General features: G+C 42.6%; 1 pseudogene; it reads left to right on the plus strand.

Moving 5' to 3' along the window:
- Window positions 1-2,937: 2,937 nt before the first annotated feature.
- LOC140005571 (uncharacterized) lies at window positions 2,938-8,781 on the plus strand (annotated as a pseudogene).
- The last annotated feature ends 1,415 nt before the right edge of the window (window positions 8,782-10,196 follow it).

Genomic DNA, 10,196 nt, shown 5'->3' on the forward strand with positions numbered 1-10,196 from the left:
CGGATATTGGGACTCGTAGGTAAGGTAATTGACAAACCCGTCTTTTCCATTTTTAGATGGATTGCCCCCGTCGAATCTACCAGTTGTTGATACCATCGGTCGAGATTCAAAGATGGCCTGCCCTTATGCTACCCAGTGAATTACATCAAATAGCTCAACATTTAGGACCGATTGGAGACCTTAAGGAGATCAAGTCCAATGGCTATCTAGTAGAGGCATTAGTACATCTAAGGGATCCAGAATGTTTGGCCTTTAGGGTAGGCAATAAGCACATGACAGTGACACTTGAGGAAATAGCTGGCCTCTTCAATTTACCTTTGCATGGAACCGCCTTGATTTTCCCGTCCATTTCAGACAAGATAGAATTTTGCAAGATCATAGGATTGAAAGAGTCGGTATTGCGAGGGTCAGATCAGGGCGTCGCCGTGAACATTTTGTTTGAGCATTTTGCGCTACGAAACGGGTTCGAGAGATATAGGGAGGATTTTTCATTCACATCCAAGGATGTTTGGGAACGCAAAAGGCCAGTGGTGTATGGAATAGTTATGGCTGGAGCTTATTTCTTCCCAAGAAGAGATCAGAAAATAGCTTTCAAGGTAGCAAAGGTTATACAAGACCTCTTTTCAGGAATCCGAGGTAAACAATGCTTCCCGACTATCCTTGCGGACATTTTTCTAGCTTGTACCAACTGCCAGAAAGGGAAAAAGTTCTTTTACGGGGCTAATATAGTTTTGCATATCTGGGCCCTAGAACATTTTCAGAGACGAGCATCCGTTTCGGAAAGTTTGCCAGTAGTTGGGTACAACTGGGTAATCACGCATCATAAGCGAGTCAATGGAGAGGGTCTGTCGAACAATGCAGTTGAATGTATCGAATACTTAGAGATGCTGCCGGATCAAGACATTAGGTGGGTGTTAGACTGGACGATTTGCTTTAGGCCAATACTCCGCACTAAAGTGTCAGATTCTGTTCTCCTACTGGGTACCTAAGGAATTACCGCATACACCCCGAAGAGGTTCCTCAGACAGTTAGGACGTACCCAAGGAGTGCCGCCTATGGTTGATGTGGGTAAACTTACCATCATTTTCAATAGAGGAATGTGCCCAAGCGAGCTCCCTATGAAAGACCAGATTATTGAGGCATGGGTGATGCTATCTGATGACGAGTATTTCAAATACGTCCCGGAACTCAGGCAAAAGGGTTTGACAACTCCACAGTACGAAGACTGGGTAAGAAGATCCGCTGCACAAGGAAAACAAGATGAGCCAGCCGAGGAGGTGAAAAAGTTGAAAGCCATTATCGAAGCAAAGGATAAGGAAATTCTGCAGTTAAGTAAGTCTGTCGAAACATACAAAGGGATAGCGGAGCAAAACAAGCAATTGTATGAAAATGAACGAGAAAAGCATCAAGAGTTGAAAAGGAAATGCGGAGAATTGTATGACCAAGCTGAACATGTTAGAATTCCATATGCTAGAGAAACCAGGGACTCTGTATTAGATAGGCTCAGAAGTTTTGGCAATCTTGTACGGAATCGTCTTCATGACATGATGTAAATATTGGCAAGTTTATCAATGAAAGTGATTTTTCTTTTGCACTCATTTAGGATTGTTGTCAAAAACAGGTTTGTGTTACGGGTCCCATTTTGAAGGTGTTGCATCATACTAGGCCTACCCTTGGCGCAAAAAGGGCCCCCCAATAGGACATGCATCCGAATTTTTCCGGATATTTACTAACTCTTGTCTTTTTCTTTTTCTTTATTTTATTTTGCTGGGAAAGCCAAGCCAGGGCTAAAATCTAAAAGCAAGCCATTTCGTATTCTCAGGTAGTAATTGCAAATATAGCTACCCGAAAAAGCCCCATTATCACCCGATCGCGTAGCCGAGCTTCAAGAGATAGTGTAAACACGAGTACCCATCCAGAATCATCTAATAGGCCCGCAACAACATCGGCAACTGACTTGGCGAATCTGGGAGCTCAGCTGAGCGAAGTTCTAAACCGATTTAATGAGCTAAGCGTTGAAATGATGGCCCAACGGCGCGTGATCGACCAATTGGTCACTGGTGGTGCTAGCGGTGAGCAACAACATGAACCCTTACCCCCTGGCCAATCTGAACCCATACTCTTACCTTATACTCAAACCTCTGTTACTTCACAAGTTATGAATCCACCTGAAGAAGCCTTTACCTATCCCACTCATGGCCCACCACCTACTTATGCACCTAACATCCAAACTAACGCTTCTCATGCCCAAATTTCCCAGAATTATCCGCCCATTACTATGAGCATGCCTTTCGAACCACAAGGACCACATTATTACTCCACCGCTGAACCATTCACCCTAGATACCGCCGTTCAAGGGAAAGCTGAAGTTGGGGGGTCATCTGTGCCCGTGGACCAGAATTTACTAAAGAGATTGGATAAGTTTGAGGAATTTATAAGGAAAAGCCAAGGTTTGAGCAAGCAAGGAGGTCTAGACTACAACGAGTTGTGCCTGTTTCTGGATATGCAATTGCCGGTGGGTTTCAAAGCACCTAAGTTTACCAAGTATGACGGAACTGCCAATCCCAAGACCCACCTTCGGATGTTTGCAAACAAGCTGGGAAGACCAATAGACGATGAGAATCTGCCTGTGCGCTTATTTCCCGAGAGTCTGGAAGGCGACGCCTTAGATTGGTACGCCAATTTGAAGCCTGAGGATATGAGATCTTGGATGGATTTATCGACTGCTTTTGTGAGGCAGTATGAATATAATTGCGAGCTCGCTCCGACGAGGACCACGTTGGAGGGAACTAAGAGGAAACCATCGGAGGACCATAAGACGTATGCGAAAAGATGGAGGAAGTTGGCTGCCAAGGTGGAGCCTCCCATGACCGAAAATGAAATTGTTCGCACGTTCATCAAAGCGCATGACCGCCCTACTTTGAAGAGATTTTCCGTATGACTGGTTGTTCCTTTGCAGAGATTGTCAATAAGTTGGAAGAGTATGATGAGTTTATGAGAGCAGGCAAGATTGTTAATGTTTCAGCTTTGAAGTCGCAGTTGGAAGCTATGCGAAACCAAAACAGCAGCAGTAAAAAGTCTCAGTTTAAGAAGAAAGACGAGGAAGCTTCCTTTGTTTGGAACCAAGGTTCTTCTTCCCGGCCTAGATACCAACAAAATTCCGCCTACTCACCCCATTACTTATACCAACCGCGTCCCCGACCTGTTTACAATACCACAATCAACCACCCCCGTCCTCGACCAAATTACCCAAACACACCGCCAACGCCATTTCACATTTCCCCACCAAACTTCCAAATTAGACCGCGCCCTCCTTTCAACCCAAGACCTATTCCACTCTACAACCCAAATTACCACTATCAACAAGCCAGTGATACCCAAAATCCAACCCCATACCGAACCTTCACCAATCTAGGTCGGCCCGTTGACCAATTGTATGAGCAATTGAAAGCTGCTGGGAAAATTGGCACTATACCTCCTAAAACCTATTCCAAAGGATTTCCTATTGGTTATGATCCCCAATCATTTTGTGCCTACCATTCAGGAGCTCCTGGACATTCAACTGCTAATTGTTGGGCGCTTATACATAAAATTCAAGACATGATCGAATCCGGAGACATAGTCCTGAGGAGGAGGGACGAACAAGGTCCAAATGTTAGCAAAAATCCTCTTCCTACACACAAGGACACCGTAGGAGTTATTACTAGTAATGAAGGGATTGAGGAACCTACACAATTTATTATAGATGAAGCTGGGACAGTAAGGGTCATTGAAGAACCGTTCATATTGGAGGAAGAAGCTCCTGAAATCAAGAAAAATACGGGTCCGTTTATTCTGGAAATGGTGCCTTTCGAATGTGAGCCTTCGGAGCTTGTGGTACTTGAATTGCCTGAGCAACCTCCTATTATTAATCTACAAGAGGTCCCGTGGAATTATAGCGAGCCCACGCTATTAATTGGAGGACAAAAGGTGCCCAGAAAGGAAGTGGACGCCATTACTAGATCTGGAAGAATCATAGGGGAACCCGCAGTTGATGAGCCCTCAAAAGCGAAAGAAAATGCTGTTCCGACAAGACCAATTGTGACTGATGAAGAGGCCTTCAATTTCCTTAAGATGCTGAAGAAAAGTGAGTATAAGGTGGTCGAGCAATTGGATAAGTTGCCCGCTCAAATTTCTATATTGAATTTGCTTCTAACCTCGGAACTTCATCGAGAAGCTTTACTCAAGGTCCTAACTGAGGCTCAAGTGCCTAAGAATATTTCTGTGGATAAATTCACTCATGTAGTAGAACATGTTTTGGCTTCAAATCAAATTTCTTTTTCTGATGAAGATTTGACTTCGGATGGGATTGGGCACAATAAAGCATTATATATCTCAGTCCGTTGTAATGGGAAGTTATTGCCAAGGGTCTTGATAGACAATGGGTCTGCTCTTAATATTTGTCCTTGGAACACTTTGGTTAAGTTGGGATTTCAGGAAGCTAAACTTCGGCCATCTGCCATTGTGGTGAGAGGATTTGATGGCGCGAAAAGGGAATCAATGGGGGAAGTGGATTTGGTGCTGAAAATCGGACTTGCCCAGTTTCAAGTTATGTGCCAAGTCATGGACTTCTCAAGTGTTTATAATGTTCTTCTCGGACGGCCTTGGATTCATACTTCAGGCGCTATACCTTCTTCACTCCATCAAATGTTGAGATTTGTGGTGAATGGCCAGTTGATTACGATATTTGCTGAGGAAGATTGCACTATGATCATCAATCCTACATCGGAAGATGATGGCGATAGAAAAACTCTGGTTTCCCCTCACCATGTAGCTGACATTGTTTCGGTGGGTAAGGCATCCAAGGACAAGGCGGCAGTGGAAGTGAATTTACCTGAAGCCAGTGTTATGATGGCCAAGGAGCTAATTCGAGGAGGTTATGAAATAGGCAAGGGTCTTGGGCGCAACATACAAGGGGTTTTGGAGCCAATAGAACTTCAAGGAAAGAAGCATACCTTTGGATTAGGGTTTCAACCTACCGCCAGAGATAAGAAAGAAATGTCGGATCGCAAAAGGGCGGAGAAGGAAGGGAGGCAGCTTATCATGAATATCCCACCATTATATTGTACTTTTCCTTACCCATCAGAGGTGATTAGATCTGAAGTAGACCCGATCGAGGAAGTGGAGGTTGGATTATCTGAGCTATTTGTGGGGGTTATTTCTGAAGGGGAGCCGTTGGAGGACCCAGGATTTCCAGAGGTGCCTATTGAAGCAATGAAGAACTGGACCAGTGATCTCCTTCCCTCCTGCAGGGAATTTCGATGGCCAAAAATAAAACACATTGACCCTTTGGATATCACTATTCTGGAATTTGATGATTGTGATCTCGATATCCCTCACGACTTTGAAATTTTGGAATCCGAAATTCAAGACGAGAGTGATAACGAGGAAGAATCTGAGTTTTTATTAAAGGATTTTGAACAGTATGAGGAGAAATCCAAACCGAACTTAGAAGAAACAGAAGTTGTTAATATTGGCACTGAGATTGAGGTTAAGGAGATAAAAATTAGCATTCACTTGAATAAGAAACAGAGAAAAGAAATGATTGAGTTTTTGACCATGTTTCAAGATGTGTTTGCCTGGTCCTATAATGATATGCCTGGAATTTCAACAGATATAGTGGTCCATCGATTGCCAACCGATCCGAATTTTCCACCAGTGAAACAAAAACCTCGCAAGTTTAAGCCAGACATGAGCCTCAAAATTAAGGAGCAAATCGAGAAGCAGCTCAATGCTAGAATCATTATGGTGTCTCATTATCCCATTTGGCTTTCAAACCCTGTACCTGTTCCAAAGAAAAGTGGAGAAGTGCGAGTCTGTGTCGATTACAGGGATCTTAATAAAGCCAGCCCGAAAGATGATTTTCCGTTGCCGAACATTCATATTCTTTTGGACAATACCGCAGGGCATGAGATTGAATCATTTGCTGACTGTTTCGCTGGGTATCACCAGATCTTAATGGTAGAGGAAGATAGGGAGAAAACTGCTTTTATCACGCCATGGGGGACATTTTGCTACCGGGTAATGCCATTTGGATTGAAAAATGCCGGAGCCACTTACCAAAGGACCATGACCACCCTGTTCCATGATATGATTCATAAGGAGATGGAGGTTTACGTGGACGACATCATCATCAAATCCATGAGAGCGGAGGATCATCTGATTGATTTGGAAAAGTTATTCGGAAGATTGAGAAGATATGATTTGAAGCTAAACCCTGCAAAATGTGCATTTGGGGCCCCTGCCGGAAAGTTATTGGGATTCATTGTCAGTAAGAAGGGTATTGAGATAGATCCGACAAAGATTAAAGCCATTCGTGAAATGCCAGTACCAAGAACGCAAAAGGACGTAAAGAGTTTTTTAGGGAAGATTAATTTTATCGGGAGGTTCATCGCTCAGTTGACCCATACGTGTGAGTCTTTGTTCAAATTATTGAAGAAAAATGTGCCATTGCGTTGGAGTGGAGAATGCCAGCAGGCGTTTGATAAGATCAAGGACTATTTATTGCACCCTCCAGTTTTAGTACCACCTAAACCTGGACGACCTTTGATCATGTATCTATCGGTGTTGGACGAAGCTATGGGGTGTGTATTGGGACAACACGACGAATCGGGGAAGAGGGAGCAAGCCATCTATTACCTCAGTAAGAAGTTCACTGCGTATGAAGCCAACTATTCTTTTCTGGAAAGGAGTTGCTGCGCTTTAGCTTGGGCCGCACAAAAGTTGAGGCATTACTTGCTCAGTCATACTACTTACCTCATTTCCCGCTTCGACCCTTTGAAATATCTGTTGGGAAAGCCTATGCCGACAGGACGTATGGCAAAATGGCAGATGATTCTTTCGGAGTTTGATATTATTTTTACCACGCAGAAGGCTATCAAGGGCCTGGCTGTGGCCAATCATTTGGTTGAAAATCCGTTGAAAGATGATTATCAACCGCTTCACACTTATTTTCCGGATGAGGAGGCCCTGTTCGTGGGTATAGCAGAAGATATGAATGATCAATGCCCGGAGTGGAGGTTGTTCTTTGACGGTGCATCAAATTCCTTCGGGGCTGGTATTGGAGCTGTTCTAGTATCGCCTGAAGGAAAGCATTACCCTGGTTCGGCCAAACTCCGATTTTTCTGTACCAACAATATGGCTGAATATGAAGCTTGCATTTTTGGGTTAAAAATGGCGTTAGAAATGGAGATTAAGGATTTACTAGTGTTCAGCGATTCAGATTTGCTTGTACATCAGACTCTCAAGGAGTGGATCACTCGGGATTCAAAGATCTTGCCCTATCATTGCAGCTTACTGGAGTTAGCAAATAAATTTAGGAGTTTGGAGTTTCGGCATATTCCCCGTGTCAGAAATGTCTTTGCCGATGCATTGGCCACTTTATCTTCAATGATTCAACATCCGGATGAGTTGGTAATTGACCCTATCCAGATTCATCTACAAGAAAAGCCTGCTCATTGCCTAGTTGTGGAAAGGTCTTCCGATGGCCGCCCCTGGTACAACGATATCAAGGAATTTCTCAAAACAGGATCCTATCCCCCTGGGACCGATACAACTGCTAAGGGCTTCTTGCGCAGATTGTCTTCCAGATTTTTCCTAAACGGAGAGGTTGTATACAAGAGGACGTCAGATTTGGGCCTTCTAAGGTGTGTTGATGAAGATGAAGCAGAATACCTAATGAAAGAAGTACATAGTGGAGTGTGCGGATCACATATGAATGGCCATTTATTAGCAAAGAAGATCATGAGGACCGGATATTTTTGGTTTACTATGGAGCATGATTGTGTAGTTTTTGTCAGGAAATGCGTAAAGTGTCAATTGCATGGAGATGTTATGCGCACTCCCCCCACAGAATTGCATAGTATGACTGCTCCCTGGCCATGTTCGATGTGGGGTATGGATGTAATCGGAGCAATTGACCCTCCCGCTTCAAATGGGCATCGGTTCATTCTGGTGGCAATTGAATACTTCACCAAGTGGGTCGAAGCTGAATCTTATAAGCATGTGACTAAAAAGGTGGTGACGGACTTTCTAAGAAAGCACATCATTTGTCGTTTTGGAATACCAGAGACATTAATCACTGACAATGCCAAAAATCTCAACAATGATATGGTAGATGGATTGTGTGAATAGTTCAAAATCAGGCATAGGAATTCCTCTATTTATAGACCACAGATGAATGGAGCTGTTGAGGCCGCGAATAAGAACTTGAAGAAGGTAATCCGTAAGATGATTGAAAGACATCGTGATTGGCACGAGAAGCTCCCTTATGCATTAATGGCATATAGAACTGCTATACGGACGTCTACTGGGGCAACTCCCTACAACCTCATGTATGGGATGGAAGCAGTGCTGCCAGCCGAGGTCGAAATCCCTTCATTACGCATTTTAATGGAGGCCAAGCTAGATGAGGCTGATTGGATTAGACAACGTCACGAGCAGTTATCTTTAATTGATGAAAAAAGATTAAATGCCATTTGTCATGGTCAATGCTATCAAAAAAGGGTAGCCCGTGCTTACAATAAGAAGGTCCGACCACGGATATTCACAGAAGGAGATAAGGTGTTGAAACACATTTTGCCAGTACAAGAGGAAGCTAAGGGGAAATTTGCACCAAATTGGCAAGGCCCTTTTATTGTCCAGAAAGTTTTACCCGGAGGAGCACTCATTCTCGCAGAAATGGATGGGCAAGTGTTCCCTCAACCAATCAATTCGGATATGTGTAAGAAATTTTTCATATGATAAATGGAATTTTCCTTTTAAGGTTGATGTAAAGAATGGAATGAAAAGTCAGGCCTTCTTCCTTTTCAATCAAACATTCTACCCCTAGTTATCCCTTTTGAGCCTTCAGAGCAAATTATTTCGCTTGGCAACCCCTAAGAATCGCAAACCCCACACTGGGGCAAATTTCGAGTTGAAAAAAAAAAAGAAAAAAGGGGTATAAGTGACAGAGGAACAAAATGAAGAAAATTAAAGGAAAATCTCAATTGAGAATAAACTGGGGCAATTATTAGTAGAGTTAATTTGAAAATGCGATCTCAGAAAATCTAAACATTCGTAAATTCGCCTTCAAGCCTCAACCTTTTCTAAGCACCCCACCAGACCCTATTACAGAAACCAAAAGTCCTGACTTCTGTTCTCTACATTGCCTTCTTAGGATAATTTCTAATCAAATGGCATATGATGTCAAGAAAACACCTTCACCTATCTTGCAAGGGAAGGATTGTTACACTGATGCCATTGTTTTTCAAAACGCATTTCTGAATTAGTGCGGGCGGTAGACAAGATTTGTTTGTTAGGTGTAAACCCGCAAGGGCACCTTGAGAAAAAGAAAGAAAAAAAAAGAAAAGAAAAAAAAAAGAAAAAAAAAAGAGGAAAAAGAAAGAAGAAGAAAAGAGAAAAAGGAAAAAGAAAGAGAGAAAAAACAACAATGGGCGGGGGCAACCTTAGTGAAAACCCGAAAGGGCGCTGAGGTAGGGTTTCATAAGGAAAAGTGGGTTTGGATCCGAAGAGCTGGTGACCTAGTTCGTTGGAATTTCTCCTCACATTGTGGTTCTATTCGTCAAGCATTGAACTTCCGAAGATTGATATCCAAAGGGTCAAAAGTGGCACTTTAGTTCGAGAACTCAAATGATCGATTTATCAAACACAAGCTTTTTGAATTTGAGTATATAAGTTTATTTATTTGAAATGATTCTTCATTCAATAAAGGGGATAGTTGTGTTTATATTATTAGAATTTTCATCATTACATGCAATTAGAATATTTTTTTCATGTGTTTTATGGTCCTATTAGTTCCTCTTGTTTTTATCAATGGCAATCCCTATAAGTTATCGAAGATAAATGGATACTCAATGATATGTTGGGTTAAGTACGAGAAATTATAGAAGTTTGATATTGTTCACAGGGCAAGGTTGGAGTGCTCGCTACGTCAACAAAGAAGTCCAAAATACTCATGTTTACACATCTCTTGAAGAAGGGGTTGATCGAATGGTGGCGGTGTTATCTATCCTTATTTCTTTTCTTACAGGTCCGATAGTTCAATCGCATTACACTGGGGCAGTTTTTAGAAGAAATCGTTTGTCTCTCCTTCTGAAATTCTACAAAAGTCTTGCACAACACTGACCAATTGACCAATTAAAGGCAGGCTCGGGTAT

The sequence above is a fragment of the Coffea arabica genome, chromosome 4e (assembly GCF_036785885.1).
Source record: "Coffea arabica cultivar ET-39 chromosome 4e, Coffea Arabica ET-39 HiFi, whole genome shotgun sequence".
In the NCBI taxonomy this organism is placed as follows: Eukaryota; Viridiplantae; Streptophyta; class Magnoliopsida; order Gentianales; family Rubiaceae; genus Coffea; species Coffea arabica.